The sequence below is a fragment of the Ailuropoda melanoleuca genome, chromosome 4 (genome assembly GCF_002007445.2).
Source record: "Ailuropoda melanoleuca isolate Jingjing chromosome 4, ASM200744v2, whole genome shotgun sequence".
Taxonomy (NCBI): domain Eukaryota; kingdom Metazoa; phylum Chordata; class Mammalia; order Carnivora; family Ursidae; genus Ailuropoda; species Ailuropoda melanoleuca.
In genome coordinates, this window is record NC_048221.1 from 70,510,639 (window position 1) to 70,528,797 (window position 18,159).

General features: G+C 38.8%; 1 protein-coding gene across 2 annotated transcripts in view; it reads left to right on the plus strand.

Moving 5' to 3' along the window:
- The first annotated feature begins 599 nt into the window (after positions 1-599).
- The window catches only part of PPM1B (protein phosphatase, Mg2+/Mn2+ dependent 1B), a 73,372-nt gene continuing 55,812 nt past the window's right edge, over positions 600-18,159 (plus strand). For both annotated transcript variants that reach the window (XM_011236358.3, XM_002912403.4), the window contains exon 1: positions 600-731. The gene's annotated coding sequence lies outside the window, so the exon portion shown is untranslated. The remainder of the gene's footprint in view (positions 732-18,159) is intronic.

Here is an 18,159-nt window from a genome sequence, read left to right on the forward strand (position 1 = left end):
GAGGCGGGGCTGAATGAAGTAAATGGTAATGAAGGGTTGGGTCTCACTTAGTGGGCGGTGTTTGATGGATAGTTGACCTTGCCAATTGAAGGTGGTCACTGATGCCCAATGGGAAATTAGGAACTGAGAGGCGGGGCATTGTGGGCAGGGAAAACTAAGTACCAAGGTACAGAGCACCCGAAGTGGGAGGGAGGGTGATGATTGACGGGCCGTCTGGCTAACCGGGTGCAGGGAGAGGCTGCACCGCCCCCAATGGGTGGGAGCTGGGGGTGGGGCTCTCCGAGGGGCGGGGAGGACAGGGTGCGGGGAGGGGGTTGCAGAAGGAGCGGAGCGGCTGCTGCTCAATGGCGGAAAAGCCGCCGGTGCTCTGACCGCCTGGTCCCCCTGGCAGTTGCGGGGGAGTTTCCTGCCGGCGCGGCTGGAGTCTCTGTTTCTCAGGGTTCGGTGGCTGGAAGATGCTCCAGAGAGACGAGGCTGCGGCGGAGGAGGTGGCGGCGGCCGAATCGGCAACGGCGCTAGGGTGGAGAGAAGGCGGCAGCGGCGGCGGCGGCGGCGTGCGGGGCCCGACGGTGTAAACAGCCCCGGCGGAGGCGGTGGCCGAGACCCTGACGGGGAAGCGGCGGCTGAGGCAGGGTCGCTCCTCGGTCGGAAGCCCGGACTGAGTGCAGCAGGGGGTCTCAGCGGCGGGTGAGAGCGGACGCCCTAGACCTCGCTTCCCTCCGTCGCCCCAGGTAAGGCCGCTCCGCGCCCCGCCGCAGGGGAAACGGCTCGCGGGCACCGCCGAGGCCCCGGACCGTTTTCGGGGTGCCGCGGGGCTACGGTCGTGGGCCCTGCCTGCCTAATCCTCGTCTCCTCTGCCTTGGAGCCTGGGGGAGCAGAACGCCGGGCCTGGCTTCTGGGTAGGCCCCTTCCCCAGCCGCCGCCTCCGCGCTCGGCCGTGGCCGGAGAGGCTCGGGGCAGGGAATTTTACTTTGCTCCAACGCCTGGAAGTAAACTGCTTTCCCCTGTTCTCTGCTTCAGTCCGAGCATCTCTTTCACACCAAAACACTGGGGCTACCCCAGGCCTTAACTCATCCCTTCCTGGATCGTGCTTATTTGAAAACCTTACCTTTTTCATTTGTTTCTTCATCAGCTTCTGCCCCACTCTGCGCTCCACTTCACTTCCTTGTTAAATCTTTCTCGCTCTTCTCTCTGTGCGTCTCACCACCACCTTCCTTCTTAGTGGCTTTAAATCGCTTCTTTTCTTAGCCGACTCCAGGCTTCTCTTCCCTTCCTTCCCCAGCGATCCTTTTCGGATGTCATTCTTTTTAACAGGTTTTTAAATGAAACTTTCACCGCCAGTAACCCAGATCTTCCAGACACCCTTTAAGAGTAAACTAACCGGCTTTTTTGTCTTTGTTTTTGTTTTTTTGTTTTTTTGTAATTTAACTGAGCCTAATATCCTTTAAAAAAAAAAAAAAGGTTGTATTCTTAAACGTCAGATGTGAAAATGACACCAAGGTAATTTTAAAAACGAGGGACTCAATGAATGTTGAAAATAGTTCCTTCATTTTTTAAGTTGCCTGACCTCTAAGGTCGGATTTAGCAGATCCAGAGCATTTGCCCATCTTATTTGGCAAAACTGCTTCTTAAGCATTTGATAGCCGGCCCAGATTCATCAGTATTCCAGTGGGCTTCAAAACAACGTGAAAACTTTAAAAAGAGGATACTTAATGAGCAACTAACTAGGAAGCTGTTTTCATGAAGTCCCAGTTAAAGACCTTTTAAAATAGGCTCCACATGTTTAATGTATCAAAATAAAGTTGGCTGGAGTCTTGTAAAAAGATTATTTAGGAATTTGAGTAGTCTTAGTGATACATAGCTATTTTGGGAAAAACGGTCTTTTTCTGTTAAGAAACCTTTACAACTGTGATGTGAGAATTACTGAGGTTTATTGTGGGATTAACACAGGAACTCATTTTATTTGAGCTACTGCACGGATGTAGAAGTGGTAGGTTGTTTGGGGCAGATAGTGTAGGTCCCTATGTTCTGGGAGATGGAGAAACATGCCATTCACGCTGAATGTTAGTGGACATTATTTCATTTACTTGTGCAGTATTAAAGTTCCTATTGTTGGCCTACTTTTAAATAGAGCCTTTCTAAGTAGAGACAAGTTATTTTAATTATTATAGTAGTCTTTTCCAAACGTACAGGCTTTTAAAAAATATGGTTGAAGTTATACTATTAAAATTTTAAAGAAATATTTTTTTGTAGGCCTCTTGAATGGGCAATGTGTTGTTTCAATTGAACTTTTAAAATTTAGTGTTTAGAACAGGGTTTTTTTTTTCAACTTCCCCCCCCCCAAGGAATAATCCTGATTTTTACTGTGCTTTTTTGTTTCTCTCTGTGTCTCTCTTTTTTTTTTTTAATGGTTGTTGTTTGTGTTTTTCCCTTTCATTTATTTTTGCTCTCATAAAGCCTTATCACAGTTTCTGCAGTGGCTCTTTTTGTTGCTTTATCAGCATTGACTAGTATTTTTATGTGATCTTTCATACCTGTTAGTTAAGATTTCCTCAGTTTTTGTACAATGTCCTTTGAATTTCTTTGTGTTGTAATTATTCTCTTAGAAGTGACCAGCAAAGCTTTCAACACCTGTTTTCTCATACCAGGTGTCTTGATTTCTGTGAAGACTCCAGGAGTAGGTGAAAGCTCTTAAAGTTTGTCTGATAGTCATGGCAATAAATATTATTTTATGTTAGTAATTAACATGTTATAATTATCAAATGTCCCTTAACATTGCATCATCTGAAGGAATGGTACGTCTAAATAGCTGTGCTTCTAAGAATATCTGATTCACAAGTTGAAAAGGTCAGAAAAAGTGGTTTCCTTGTTGGAAATTTATTTTCCTGTAATATACATTTTTTTTTCACAAAGTGTTTTGAATTAAAATTTGGTGCTGTGGAGAGTAGAATTTGCCGAAGTGTAGTGTAGTGATTGTGGAGATTCATTACAGCCGTTTCGCCATTGGCCCAGTTTTTAAATAAGCCCTTGTAAATGGGTTGGTAAACATTTCTTTTATCGCACATAATACTGACAGTGAATTCCCCTCCACCACTCACTGGTATCTACATTGTATGAAAACTTGTATGTTACATGTAACTATTTTAATGTATCTTGTGACATTACCTAGGATAGAAAGTAGTAAAATAGTATTAACTCTGTAGTGGTCTTTCATAAGATAAAGTGAATAAAATTAACTTATTAAAATATAACGTGGTATTTTACTTTTTCTGTGAACTATGCCTTTCACAGTTCACTGACTTTAAGAAAAAATTAGTTGGGAAACAACTGACAGTGTCAGAATGGTTAAGTTTTTTTTAAATTCCGGAATTTGAATAGAAAAATTTATTCAGGTAATACTTAACATAAAATATAAAATTATGGTTAGTGGTAAGAGAATTTGGGGGAATGTGGTTACTTCTGGATATCTGTTGTGTTTTTTTTCCGCATTGTACTTGATTCTTTTTATTTTTTCCTTAGCTAATTTCAGAATTTGGGTTGAAACCAAATAATGTATTAGTAACTTTAAAGTTTTATGGTAGAAATATATTTTATATATCACATCAGAATTTTGGCTAAAGAGAACCGACTGATTGGGGCTATCAGGTAAAATTCTCAGATACTAGGTAAACCCTGGAAATATAATCTTACTACTTTCCATCCCACTATTCTGTACTCAGACTAAACAGTGAGGGGAAATAGGGTAGACTTTGGGAATACTGGTTTTTGTAGTTTTTGCTTGACTTTAAAATTTATAAAATGAAAGGGTCTGTCATCTTCTAGCAACTGATCTAATAAGTATAGGTGAAGAAAAAGTTACTTCATAATCTTTGTTTTATCCTTATTTTTGTTGATGATACTTGGTTATAACAAAACATTGATTTAAAAGAAAATAACTTTCCATTTTCTAGAGTAATTTAAGTATGCTAATATTTCTGATAAGCCATTTTGGAATCTTCTTTCAGATGAAACATTGCTAATGTGGTTTAACCTCTTTTCATAGGCTGGACTTTAAGTTAGAGTTTTCAGTGTTTAAAGCCATATCCTTGGTCCTTCTCCACCCCCAACCCAAAGAAGACTAACTTGAGTGATTTGATCACTTGGGTAGTTGAATCAATATTATGATAAAAAGAAGGCTTTACTAAATTCTTGATGGAATGACATTTTCCAAAGGTGTAGTCTGTACCCTGTAGTTTTTCAGATTTTATAAAGACCGTGAGATTTCGTTTTTAGCATCATCTAGCAACCAGAAAACAAATACCATAAGGTAGCTCATTCTTTTTTTTCTTTTTTTTTTTTTAATTTTCATTCAGACTTAAGAGTGTGTTATTTCTCCGTTTCAATTTAATGTTAATAACAGACATAAACATTTTCTCTGGATTATGGTAAGTCTTGACATAGAGGAGTTCTCAAGTAAATATATTCTTTTTTAACTATGGCTGACTTGTAACCACATCTACAATATCTTTTTGTATCTTGGCATGACATATACCTTTTATAATGATAGCTTTTGTATGTAATAACTTACTTAAGTTTAAGAACCCAGTAGTTTAACAATCAGTTGTGGTATTTTTAACTTGCTCATATATTTAGACAATTTAACATGGTTTGTAACATTTAAAGCACAGTTCACCAATGTAAAGCTTTTTTCATTTACTAGTTTGATATTAACTTACTAAAAATGGACTCAAAGGGTTTTTTGTTTTGTATTTTTACTTTGTTGAAATATATATAATAATTATTGGCTTTAATTTGATTTCTTTCTGAAAATTTAAAGACCTTAAAGCTTGGGAAAATAACCCTTGTTGAAAAGTTGTTTTACATTCCTTTGAACAAAACAAGACTATTAAATACATGGTCTGGTATTTAGAGGAGAGAGAGATGAACATTGAAAGATTTCTATTGACTATTAAGGAACTTGTCTCACTTTTAGAGACGGGGCCAGTTATTGGCAGGGGTATAGGCAGGATAAGACCTGTGTCTAGTATTCTGCTTGTTGTCTACATAGAGCGTCCTCCAGTTCAGAATAGGTTGTGTATGGTAAGTGACAGAAACATGAGAAATCTTTTCCTTCGTGGAAAACTATTTTTTAAATGTGGTTATTATCAGGTATAATCAAGTGTGTAATATAAGAAAAACACTAAGTGAATGGATTTTGTTTGATAGATAGTATAGACCTGAGAAGAAGGTTTGATAAAAGAGTAATTTGTAAAGTTCTGAAGGATTTCAAAACACTTTAAAGCTTGAGAGTAATGTCCCTGATTCTGAAGTCTAATTGCATTTCGTTTTCTTGTTGTAGGTATGTATAAGTGCACTCTTAACATGGAAAAGGGATAGTTAATAGCTGTCCTTATAAGTAGGAGAATCTAGGAGTGTCCATATTGCTCATAGCTACTTAACCTATCTTGGGAAAGAATGTTTCTTTTCCCCATTTCTCATTAAAGCATTCAATTCTGAGTTAATGAACTCGTATTATCTATTAAATACAGGTGGCCCTTCTGCAGAGCCCCTTACAAAGAGGAAATAACGAACTCAAAGCAACTCTAAATGATAGAAAATATAGAATGTATGGGAGATCAAGGTCAGATATGAGTGGCTTTCCTTTGCTTTTACTTACTGTAGGCTACCAGCCCTCTAAAAAGTAAAGAATTCCACATAGTTAATAGTATTGGTCTGTAGCCACCCCATCCTCAGCCATTATTTTGGCATTCCCTGAGTGCCTTCTAACATGCAAGGCACCATTCATGGCTGAAGACTGAACAAAATGGACAAAAATCCCTGCCCTCATAGATTTTACATCCTGAGAGCAAACACACTGTCTCAGTTTACATTATAACTGTGCTCCCTTTGTGAATGACTTCAGTTAGGAGTGGACAATTTGGGATGTATGGTGTTTTCTATAATACACTTAGAAGTTGTGATTAGTGCTTTACTTTTTTTTTTTTTTTTAAAGTAAGCTCTACATGCAAGGTGGGCATGAACTCAGCACCTGAGATCAACAGTTGTGTGCTCCACTGACTGAGTCAGGCTGGAGCCCCTAGAGCTTTACTATTTATTTTTATTTTAAGTAGGCTCTCCACGCCCAGTGCTGGGCTTGAACTCAGGACCCTGAGATCAAGATTCAGACACTTAATGACTGAGCCAGCCAACCCCACAGAGCATTATTATTTTTAACAAAAGAGAGGGAAGAAAAATAAAAGAGGGAAGAAAAGTTTTTCTGTAACAAGACAAAAACTGATACATGGAAAGAGGAAGTAGGAAGGGGGCAATATTGTTGTACCTAAGATTAAAAGGTGAGCCAAAGATAGAAAAGAGATCCCTGTATTAGGCACGAGGGAAGCTGGAGCCTTCAGGTGTTTCCATTTATTGCCAAAGCTTGGATAAATGAGTTCTTAGACAGGAAAAAGGGAGAAGGTAGGATAATGGGAGCAGGTAAACAGGACTTTTTAACAAGACTGGTTTAAGTAACAAGGGATGTACCTATAAAATACATGTTGTCATTTGTGTTTAGAAAAAACCCTGTTGCTGTGTGTGTTCTTTTTGTGAGTATAGCTGGAAGATTAGTGATTGGCCATTAGTGTCTGGAAATACTGTCACTGGTTTGTGACTGTTCCTTCTGTTTTCTGGTTGACAGTTCTGTTGAAGATAGCTGATGGAGCCAATCTGTCTCAGTTTATTATGCTAAAATTGGTCTGTATATTTGTTACTGCTTCCCTTAATTCTAGAGGTGTGGTGTGTAACTTGAAGTTGTGCCTTTGTTTTTTCCTGCATTGTAAATTTCTGCATGAGGATGTCTTACTGCATGCTATGAAGCAGGTGCTTATTTTTCTGTTCTGTACCTTTCCTAGTGATGATCCAATTTGGTAAAAATGTCTCTTCCTGAGTTTACACAAACATTGCACATTTAAGATAAGCATGAGAGATCTTTGATCTTTGTTTTTATCTTAATACGTAATGGTCTTTTGCTTTCATTTGTGAGGCATTGAGTCAGACTCTGATGTGACCTTCCTTGCTGCGGTGAATTGAGATTTTATTTTTTAATTTTAAAGCAAATCAACTAGTGTTTATTTCAGTGCCTCAATATAAAAATGAACACTGGTTCCATTCATGACCTAAGAGACTTCATTTATAATACCCAAATTAAGCCTTCAAATTACTAGTTTCACTTTGAATATATTTTTGTGACTATATTTATCACTTTTATCAAAGTGCTGATGTATATTTTTTTGAAGTTTTTTAAGAAGAGATTTTGTTTATTTTAGAGAGTGTGAGTGGGGGAGGGACAGAAGGAGAGGGAAAGCATCTCAAGCAGACTTTATGCAGAGTGTGGAGCCAAGCCCATAGTGGGGCTTGATCTGTAGTCCTGAGATCATGACCGGAGCCGAAACCAAGGGTCATATGCTCAACTGACTGAGCCATCCAGGTGTCCCAGAATTTGAACTTTTTGAATATATTAAATTTAATGCTGTAAGTCAGACCAGGTTCACTAAGCCATTCAACATTTTAGATTAAAAAACAAAACAAACCCTTACTTGATAGCTTAAATTATCTCTTGTAACTGGTTTCATGTATATAGTACAGAATTTTATTAAAGCTTTTGTGGTTGTAGGTCCTAAATGTAAGGAAACTCAGTTTAATTTCTTGCTTAATTGATCTGTTCTCAAGTGTTTTGAAGCAAAATGTGAAAGTGAAATGATAACTTTTGCCTTAATATGTAATAGTGTTCAGTTATACTCTATTTTGTTTTTGTTTTATGCAGTCTTACTAGTTTGTAAGGGAAGTAGAAGTTTGGAAGGATTAGGGAGGATTTAGATTGCATTATTGCTCTTGTCCTACATCTTGAGTCTTTTTCTCAGTGATAGGTTTGTTTTTTCAGTTTATTTGCTCTTCTCTTGTGCTTCTGGCTTGCATTGCTTTTTCTGCCTCTTTCTGTGATTTCTTGATTTTTGTTTAAGTACAGGGTGGCCACCAGGTCGGGAAGCACAGATGCATAGACAGTTCATGTTCCAGTACAGAATGTTAGAATAATATCTATGTTTTCGGACTTTCTGGTCACCCCACAGGCTGGAATTCTTTTAAGTTTTTATTCAGGCATATATTGCATAGGTAAATGATGGAGTCAAATATAAGGTATATTCTGAATAGAAAGGAGAAGAGATGCATGGTTAAATTATAGAGAGCTAGCTGGAATAACATTGACTCTGCATTTTTGCTAGGACTGAAGCAATCTAACAAAGATCAGTCTGAGATTTAATTGGTTGTCAGATATTTTTGCTAACAAAGTTTGGGAGATGCTGTACAGCAGTGACTTCAGGAATATACCAAATGATAAATGGTCAGAGGAATTGACCAAATGGTCATGACATTAGGAGACTATGTTTTTAGGCCTAAACTGTAATGCCTTGGTGGTAATGAAATCCTTCTTAGTCGCATGTGAACGAACACCATTCTACACCCATAGATTTAGGTGAGAATTACTTGTTCACAAACATGCATGAGGCTTCTTGTCAGCACATTTAGATTGTATTTCTGAATTTTTTGCTCCTTTATGCCTTTAGGTAATGTTGTAGGATGCTTGGCACAGTTTACTTGTGTGCGTTTTTAAGTGTGTGTTAAATGGAAGAAGGCTTTATACTTGGAGTGGATTATGTTTCTGGAAAAAGCTGCAAGAGGATGATGATTGGGAGCATTGACACTGAAGTCAGACTGCTTGGATTTTAATTCCTGCCCCATCACTCCGTAGATGGGTAACTTAAAGCAAGTTACTTACTGCCTCTAAACCTCAGTTTTCTCATCTGTAAAGTGAATGATAATGTATGTATATTTTTTAAATTAATTTTTTAAAAAATATTTTAAGTAATTTCTGCACCCGACGTGGGACCTGAACTCACCATCCTGAGATCAAGAGTCACGTGCTCTACCAACTGAGACAGCCAGACGCCCCAGAATAATATAGTTCATAAAATTGTTCGATTGAGACAGTCCATGTAAAGCCATTACTATAGAGCCTGGCACATACAGTCACTAACATTCGAGTGCTTTCTATTGCTGTTACTACTGCTGCTACTACTACTGCTACTACATGATACATAGTGGGTTGAAAGAGTACCTAACCTAGGAGGCAGAAGACCCAGTTTGAGGTTCACATAGAAACTAATAATGATTCTGTGACTTTGCAAGTTACTTATTCTTTCTAGGATTTAGTAGTTTTAATTTGCAGTATAATAGTTTTACCTGAGTTAGAACAGAGGGCTGGACCATATGATATTTTGAGGTCCTTTTGACTCTAAAATTGGGAGTTCTGTTCTAAGATTCTCGTTTTCTATTTAGAGTGTAAGCTACATAAGGGCAACAGCCGTGTTGGTTATCTCTGCGGCTTTATCCATGTATCTACATTGTATCTGTTGTATCTGTAAATACTTGCTGAGTAAAGCTTACCATAGAAACAGTGTCTTTTAAGTTTTTCTTTTTTTAAGTTTATTTATTTATTTAAGTAATCTCTACACCCAGCGTGGGGCTCCGATTCATGCCCGGGAGATCCAGAGTCGCCTCTTCACTGAGCCAGTCAGGCGCCCAGAGACAGTATCTTTTAATGACAGGAGACTAGGGAGTAGGAAGAGGGGAGAGAGAGGTTTACATTCCTTCTCAAGAGCTAGATGCTTAGGGGCGCCTGGCTGACTCAGTTGGAAGAGCAAGGAATTCTTGATCTTGGGCTCGTAAGTTCAAGACCCACATTGGGTGTAGAGATTTCTTTAAGAATAAATAAATAAAAAAAACCCAACTAGGTGCTTAGTTTTTTAAAGGTGTTGATACAACTTTCCTGCTGTTCAGTTTTTATTTAGTAAATAAATATTGTCTGCTAGCATTAGGCACTTTGGGGAACAAAGTTTATTTGAATCTGCCATCTGGAGGAGTGAGTGAGTAAAACATGTATATGATTAATTAAATATACAAGATAATAAGTAAAAATGCTATAAGGGAATTATAGGTATATTCATATGTTAAGAATCTTTCTAAACTATAAAATTCAAATGGCAGTATAATTAGAGTATTTTGTAATTGTTGTCTTGTTTTTGCTTTTAGAAAGCAGAAAAAAAACATCAGGGTCATGAACTTGAGAAAAGTTTCTTTTGGGCCAAATTTGATATATAACCTTGAGAACGTTGGGGGAGACTTAAAACTAGTATTTGTGAAGGAGAGTGATGAATAAAATTTAATAAACTAACAATCTCACAATGCATTTTTGCCTTTTTATTATGAAAAATTATTTTGTAGAAGCATAGTTGACATACAGTGCTATATTTATGAAAATTTTTTTTAGTTTATGAAAATTTTTAATCCTATAGAACGTTGTAACAGTATACTGAGTACCTATATACCCACACTTAAATTCAACAGTATTTATATTTTTTACCATATTTATACAATCTTTGCTGAACCATTTAAAAAAGTAAATTACAGACATTGTGTCACTTCACCTCTAAAACCTTAAATATGAATCTCCCCCTAAAATGACATTTTCTTCCTACCTGCAGTAGTGTAGGTATCTACACTACACAATTATCTAATCTCCAGGAGTCATCTAATCCCCAATCTATATGCAGATTTCCCCAGTTAGGTCAAAAACGACTTCCACGGCTTTTCCCTTCCACACCAGAGTCCAGTGAAGGATCATGCCCTATTATACTGCCTTTGCTGTTGTGTCTCAATTCTCTTTTAAATGTAAACACCTACCTAAAAAGTGACCCTCTTTTTGAAGAGACTGATTATCTTGTAAAATGTCGTATATTCAGAATTTGTCTGATTGTTTCTTTGAGGTCAAAACTTACTCCTTTGTCTTCTGTAAGCTTTTAAATTAGAGCTAGAGACTTGAGTTAAAGTCAGGGTAAACATTTTGGCTGGGAGACTTCATGGTTGATGCTGCTTCATATTACATCACATCAGGAGGCAGAGAATGCTTGATTGTCACAGGATTAGTGGGGCTAAATTTGATCACAGGTGAAGTTGGTGATTGCTAGATGTCTCCATAGACAAGGAACATCTTCTCTTTTGTGGTTATCAGGTAAATTGTGGCATATTTTATTACCATGCAAATCCATTTCTCCTTCAGAATTTTACTTAATGGATTTAGTGGTTTTTTGTGTTTTTTTTTAAGATTTTATTTATTTGTCAGAGAGAGCGTGAGCGTGGGAGTGAGCACAAGGGTGTGGGGGGGGGAGCAGCAGGCCAAGGAAAAAGCAGTCTCCCTGCTGGGCAAGGAGCCCAATGTGGGGCCCAATTCCAGAACTCTGGGATCATGACCTGAGCCATCCAGGTGTCTTTTTCTTTTTTTTTTTTTTTTAAGTTTTTATTTTTTAAGTAATTTCTCCACCCAGTGTGGGGCTTGAACCCACCTCTCTGACATCAAGAGTCACATGCTGTCCCAACTGGGCACCCCATGATTTCTTTTTTGAAGATGAATCTGGACAGGGGTTCTAGGGGTCAGCTAGCTTTGGCTCATTGGCCAGATTTTGTCTCCTGCCTGTTTTTGTAGATAAAGTTTTATTAAAACACAGCTATGCTCATTTGTTTACATATTGTCTGTGGCTGCTTTCCCACTGCTATGGCAAGTTGAGTAGTTGCAACAGAAACCACATGGCCCTGCACAGCCCCAAATACTTACTTTTTGGATTTTTAAAGAAAAGTTTTGCTGAACCCTAATTTAGTCCCCTTTTTCTCATTGTCATAGTAGTAGAGGTATAAAATTGGTGTTTATGTATTTGGTATTCATTCATGTAGTTGGTGTTTATATGTAGCTTTTGCACCCTGATGTTGTTCAAGGTATAACTGCTTCTAACGTGGTGAAAATTGGGAAGTTTTTGCTTATATCTCCCAAACCATAAAGTATGGTGCGTGCTGTACATGGTCCATAAAATCATATGTTAAAAGCACAGATATATTTTAGAGGAAAAAAAAAGTTATAAAGAATAATGAACACCAAAGTACCCACTACCCAGCTTAGTTTAGGATCCAGGACATTCCAGGGGACACCGGAGTGGCTCAGTTGATTAAGCATCTGCCTTTGGCTCAGGTCATGATCCCAGGAGATCGAGTCCTGCATCAGGCTCCTTGCTCAGTGGGGAGCCTGCTTCTCCCTCTGCCTGTAGGTCTCTCTGCTTATGCTCTCCCTCTCTCTCTCTGGCAAAGAAATCAATAAAATATTTTTTTAAAAAAGATATAGGACATTCCAGCATACTTGAAACCCTCTGTTACCTTTATGGATTCCATCAGTCCTTTCCCACTGTCCTGAATTTTGTGCCCACCCTCACATACATGATCTCTGTGTATGTATCTGTCCCTAAATAGGTTATACTACTCAATAGGTATACTACTCTTAGGTCAAGCTCTTAAGAGATTTTATAGTTTTTGTGTGTGATCATACATGGAATGCCTCTTCATGTAATTTGCTCTTTTAACATTTTTGCGAAGTTCTTCCTTGTTGCTCTATTCCTCTCAAATAGTATTGCATACGTATTGTATAGTATTCCATCGTACGATTATAACACATTTAGTCTAGTCTCTTCGGATGGACATTTGGATTATTTTTGTAATTGCAAACAATTGTGTTAAGATATAATCTACATGTCTTTTGATATATATATGTGTGAGAGTTTCTCTAGAGCAGGTACTTAGGGGTATAATTGCTGAATTGTAGGCTTTTCTCATCGTACAACCTACCAAGGTATTTCCAAAATTCTCTCCAAAGTGGCTGTAGCAATTTATGCTCCGCAAAAGGTATACTGAAGTTTCTGTTGCTCTATATCAATATCAGACTGTCTTATATGACTACAACACTGGCCATACATGTAACTTAAAATTTTCTTTCTTTTTTTTTTAAGATTTTATTAATTTGTTAGCGCACGCACGCACAAGCATAACTTAAAATTTTCTAGTAGCCACTTTAACAAAAAGGAGGTGAAAGTAATTTTAATAATATATTTTATCTGGTATATTGAAGATATGATTTCAATATGTTAACAATAAAAATTAATGAGGTATTTTTGCATTTTTTTTAAAAGATTTTATTTATTTATTTGACAGAGATAGAGACAGCCAGTGAGAGAGGGAACACAAGCAGGGGGAGTGGGAGAGGAAGAAGCAGGCTCGTAGCAGAGGAGCCTGATGTGGGGCTCGATCCCATAATGCCGGGATCACGCCCTGAGCTTCAAAGGCAGACGCTTAACGGCTGTGCCACCCAGGCGCCCCTATTTTTGCATTTTTTAATTAAATTCTTTGAAATATGTATTACCACCATATTACAGTTTGGATTAGCCGTGGTTCAAATTCTTACTAGCCACATGTGGCTACTGGCTCTTACATCAGACAGACATATGTCCTTGTCTACATTTGGTGTTGAGAATTTTTTTCTTTTTTCTTTTTTTTTTTTAAAGATTTTATTTATTCGACAGAGATAGAGACAGCCAGCGAGAGAGGGAACACAAGCAGGGGGAGTGGGAGGAAAGAAGCAGGCTCATAGCGGAGGAGCCTGATGTGGGGCTCGATCCCACAACGCCGGTATCACGCCCTGAGCCGAAGGCAGACGCTCAACCACTGTGCCACCCAGGCGCCCCGAGAATTTTTTTTTCTTCAATCTTCATTTGGTGTTGAGAAAAATGCTGTTTCATTGTGACTTTAATTTTGCATTTCCTTATTAGGAAATTTGCATTTTCCTATTACTAATGAGGGTGAACATTCTCATATGTTTAGTGTCCGTTTGAATTTCTTCTTGTGTGTATTTGCTATTATCATTTGGTCTGGTTTTTTTGTTTGTTTGGCTGGTTGTTTTTTGTTTTTTTTTAAGGTGCTATTTTTAAGTAATCTCTACCCCCATTGTGGGGCTGGAATTTACAAGCCCCAGATCAAGAGTCAGCAAGCTCCACCAACTGAGCCAGCCAGGTGTCCCACATTTTTTTTTTCCTTAAAGACAAAATCTTGTAGGCATAAATAACAGATTTTCTTTGCCATTGGAATGCTGGTTTTTCTGTTAATTGTGTTTAAGAGTTTTTAGGGATTAATTACATGGTGTGTCTGTAAATGACACAAACATTTCAGGGGCACCTGGCTGCTCAGTTGGTGGTGCATGTGACTCTTGATCTCAGGGTTGTGGGTTCAAGCTGCATGTTAGGTGTGGAGATTGCTTAAAAAGAAAATCTTTAAAAAACAAAAAAATCCCACCCCATTTTTAACAACTAAGGGTAGTTTTAAAACAACTCCAAAAATAATTTGGATTGAAGTAAATGTTTAGAAGGGTAGTACTTCAGTGGTAATATGGGGGGTGGGGGACAGGGTGATTGCTTTATGCTTAAGGTAAACAACACTTTTGTGTATATTTCTTTTCCTCTATACATTCCTCCCTTTGCTCAGTTTAGTCTTGCTCCTTTCCTTAACTCCTAAGTCCAAAGACCCCTAGGAAGAGTTAAGCTGAATGGATTCTGGTCTAGAGCCAAAGATGTTCTCAGACAGGGCTTCTAAGGCTAGACTGAGGTGGGAGTTGGGGGTGCTTTAATGTAGAGCATTTGGAAACAGACCAAGTGATAAATTCATTAGTGTGCCCTCTGTCTGCAGTAAGTGGGTGTGATTGACTGGGTGCTTTAAATGTGAAACCCCAAAGGTAGAATTGCTGGAAATCACCACTGAAATGAACCGGTTGTCAGAGAGTTTACACAGGCATACGAGACAGTGACAGAAATGTAGCTCATGTCTAAGATGGACAGATTCCTGAGGAAGAAGTACGTGAGCGTGTGGAGGTTCTGGTGTGCTGTGGTGGCAGTGACGAGAGGTTTCCTGACAGGGTGGCCAAGTGCATCAGTAGGAGTAACATGCTATATACAAACCTAAGCTCCCATGTGTGAGCAAAGCCCTTGAGGAGAAACTTAGTCACCATGGTGGAATTGGCCATTCCTGGAAATGGTGGTTGATTTGGAAAGTAAAAGCAATAAAAGATAGGAATCATAAAAATAATTAATAAAATGACTTTAAACATTTTTAAAGATTGCTGGAAATAAGAACTGCTTGTACTTAATATATGTTACAGTAGATGATGGAGGTTAATTAGTGTTACAATAGATTTTTGGGTCTCTGCCAATTTAATATATTTGTGAACTTTGGAATGGTTGATTAGTATACCCTTTCTTGAAGAGGTATCTTAACTTAACATGTACTTTACTTAGTACGTGCTAGGTGTCAGAGTCACAAGTTAGGGTAGGAAGGATAAGGAAGGCCAAAATGTCAAAAGGAAGATGGATGACTGTATCTATAGGGGTGCTGAGAGGCTGGGATGAAGGGTCACTGATGGCGACAAAGTGGAGGTATTATTTCTTAGGCACCTTGAATGATTTGGTTGGTTCACTTAAAGAACGTAGAGCAAATTGATTAAGGCGGGAATGAGAATGATGTACTTGGCCTGTGTAAGGCCTAGGCAGGGCAGGTTATAGAGGAAGATTCCAGACTAGGTGTTTTGTACTCACTTTCCCTTGGAGAGTGGAAGTCCACTGCATCTTTTTGGGATACTTAAGGTGTTTTAGGGAAAGGAAGCTGGTGATAAATCTGCGGGGTGGCTTGAAGGAAGGGGAGATTGAAGTCAGGGAGACCAACTAGGAGGCAGTTAGATAATGCAGACAGTAGGTGGTGATGCTCAGGATTTGCTGGAGGGTCAGAGAGAGACTTAAAAGGGAGATTTGATGGAACTTAGTGATTGGTGTGTAGTGATTGGATTTATATAAAAGATTAATGGTTTCTAGCCTGAGTTATTAGAAGAAGGATTATGGATAGATAGATTAATAGGTAGTGAATACAAATAGATTGGAATATGAAGGTGGTTCGGGTGCAGAGGTGAAGATTTTGGTTATGTTCTGTTTGAGGAGATACGTAGAGCAGCCAAGCTTAATGACTAAAAATCTGAGGAGTCAGTATAGAAGTGATGGCTAATAGGGTGCCTGACTGGCTTAGTTGGCAGAATGTGCAACTTTTGATCTTGGGGTTGTAGGTTCGAGCTCCACGTTGGGTATAGAGATTACTTAAAAAAAAAAATTTAAGGGGCACCTGGGTGGCTCAGTCTGTTAAATGTCTGCCTTTTGCTCAGGTCATGATCCCAGGGTCCTGAGATGGAGCCCCGCGTCAGGCTCTCTGTTCGGTGGGGAGCCTGCTTCTCCCTCATCCTCTGCCTGCCCCTCCCCCTGTTGTATGTGCTTTCTTTCTCTGTCAAATAAGTAAATAAAATCTTTAGAAATTTTTAAAAATAATTTTTAAGAAGTGATAGTTGAAGCAGTGAGATTGGATCAAAGGGCAGGTACTATGTTTTGGGTTGAGGCTAATTACTATTTTGGGGAGCCTACTTCCCTCTTGAATTTTGGAGGCTGAAGGAAAAAGAATGGGCATGAATGATTATGACTTTTGTATTTTGAAAGTCAGCAGAAGTAGAAAGAGTTTCAGGAAAGGGGAGGAGTTACTGATAGCGTGAAGTGGAACAAAGTGCCTTATCTTGAGAAGCCTCAGTTTTAGGACCAGACTGAAGCATGCGTAGCTAATTCTGCTAAAAAAGACATCAGCATTTGAGTTGTTTTGGTGATTTTTGTAATGATCTAGTTATATATTATAGCATAAGAAACACTCCCTATATGAACCATTCTAGATATGTTGGTCATACTATGATGTTCCTTTAGGGTGAAGTAAATTCACTCTTGTGGGTGTTAGGACTAAGACCATGCAGTCAGTCGAGCCGTGTTCTGTACCACTGCGTGAACTGCTGTAAACGTGGCAGTCATGACAATCAAACCTATGGGTAAAATTCACTCAGAAAGCCGCCTGAAACTTTTTGCTGCCTGATTTTTTTTTTTTTTTTTTTTTATAATTTGCTTTTTGTAACCTGTAACCATTTATTTGGAAGGGAGGTGAGGACTGAGAACAACTAGAAGTCTGTCACGTAGCTCAGCGGCTTTATTGTCATTGCCAATTGAAAAACTATCGGGATTAGGGAGAGCACTTAAGAGTTCAGGGCTGCTTTGCTGAAGTTAAAAAGGTGATAACTGTCAATATGTTTGAAATCAGTCTTGTGGTAAAACAATCAAGCACAGATCATGACAAAGTTCAAGGTACATTTAGCCCTTATTTCATCATCTACGTAGTCAAAGATAGGACATGAACTCCTCCTGATTTCAGCAGCATTAGCTAAAAGATTTAGTATTATGGTCAAGGGGAAATAATTCTTTTACTTTGAAATATTAAACTTTTAATGGACACATGCAGGTAGCTGGTGATACATTCTTTATATAGGCCTAAACTACTCTCCTTAGCGTTTGCCTCTCAGTCTTCTTCCAAATCTATTAGGACCCCAAATTTTTAAAAGCCACGGAAGCAGCGAAGAGGAACAAACTAATGATAAACACAACGTGGATGGATTTTGGAGACATTATGCTAAGTGAAAGAAGCCAGACAGAAAGGGTACATACTATGCATTACATTTACGTGAAATTCTAGAAGAGACAAAACGACTCTATGTACGGCACATTAATGGTTGTCTAAGTCTGGAGGTTCAGGGGAGATTGGTTTTCAAAGGGGCATGAAGGAACTTTTTGAAGTGATAGAAATGTTCTGTATCTTTATTGCAATTGTGGTTACACAAGTGTCTACATTTAATTCATCAAATTATGCACATAGAATGGGTACATTTTATTTTTATTTTTTATTTTTTTAAGATTATTTTTATTAGAGGGGCGCCTGGGTGGCACAACGGTTAAGCGTCTGCCTTCGGCTCAGGGCATGATCCCGGCGTTATGGGATCGAGCCCCACATCAGGCTCTTCTGCTATGAGCCTGCTTCTTCCTCTCCCACTCCTCTGCTTGTGTTCCCTCTCTCACTGGCTGTCTCTATCTCTGTCAAATAAATAAATAAAATCTTTAAAAAAAAAAAGATTATTTTTATTAGAGCACAAGCAGGAGGAGCAGCAGGCAGAGGGAGAAGCAGGTTCCCCTCAGAGCAAGAAGCCTGCCCAATGCAGGACTCAGTCAGCCCCAGAACCCCAGGATCATGACCTGAGCCGCAGGCAGACGCTTAACCGACTGAGCCACCCAGGTGTCCCGGGTG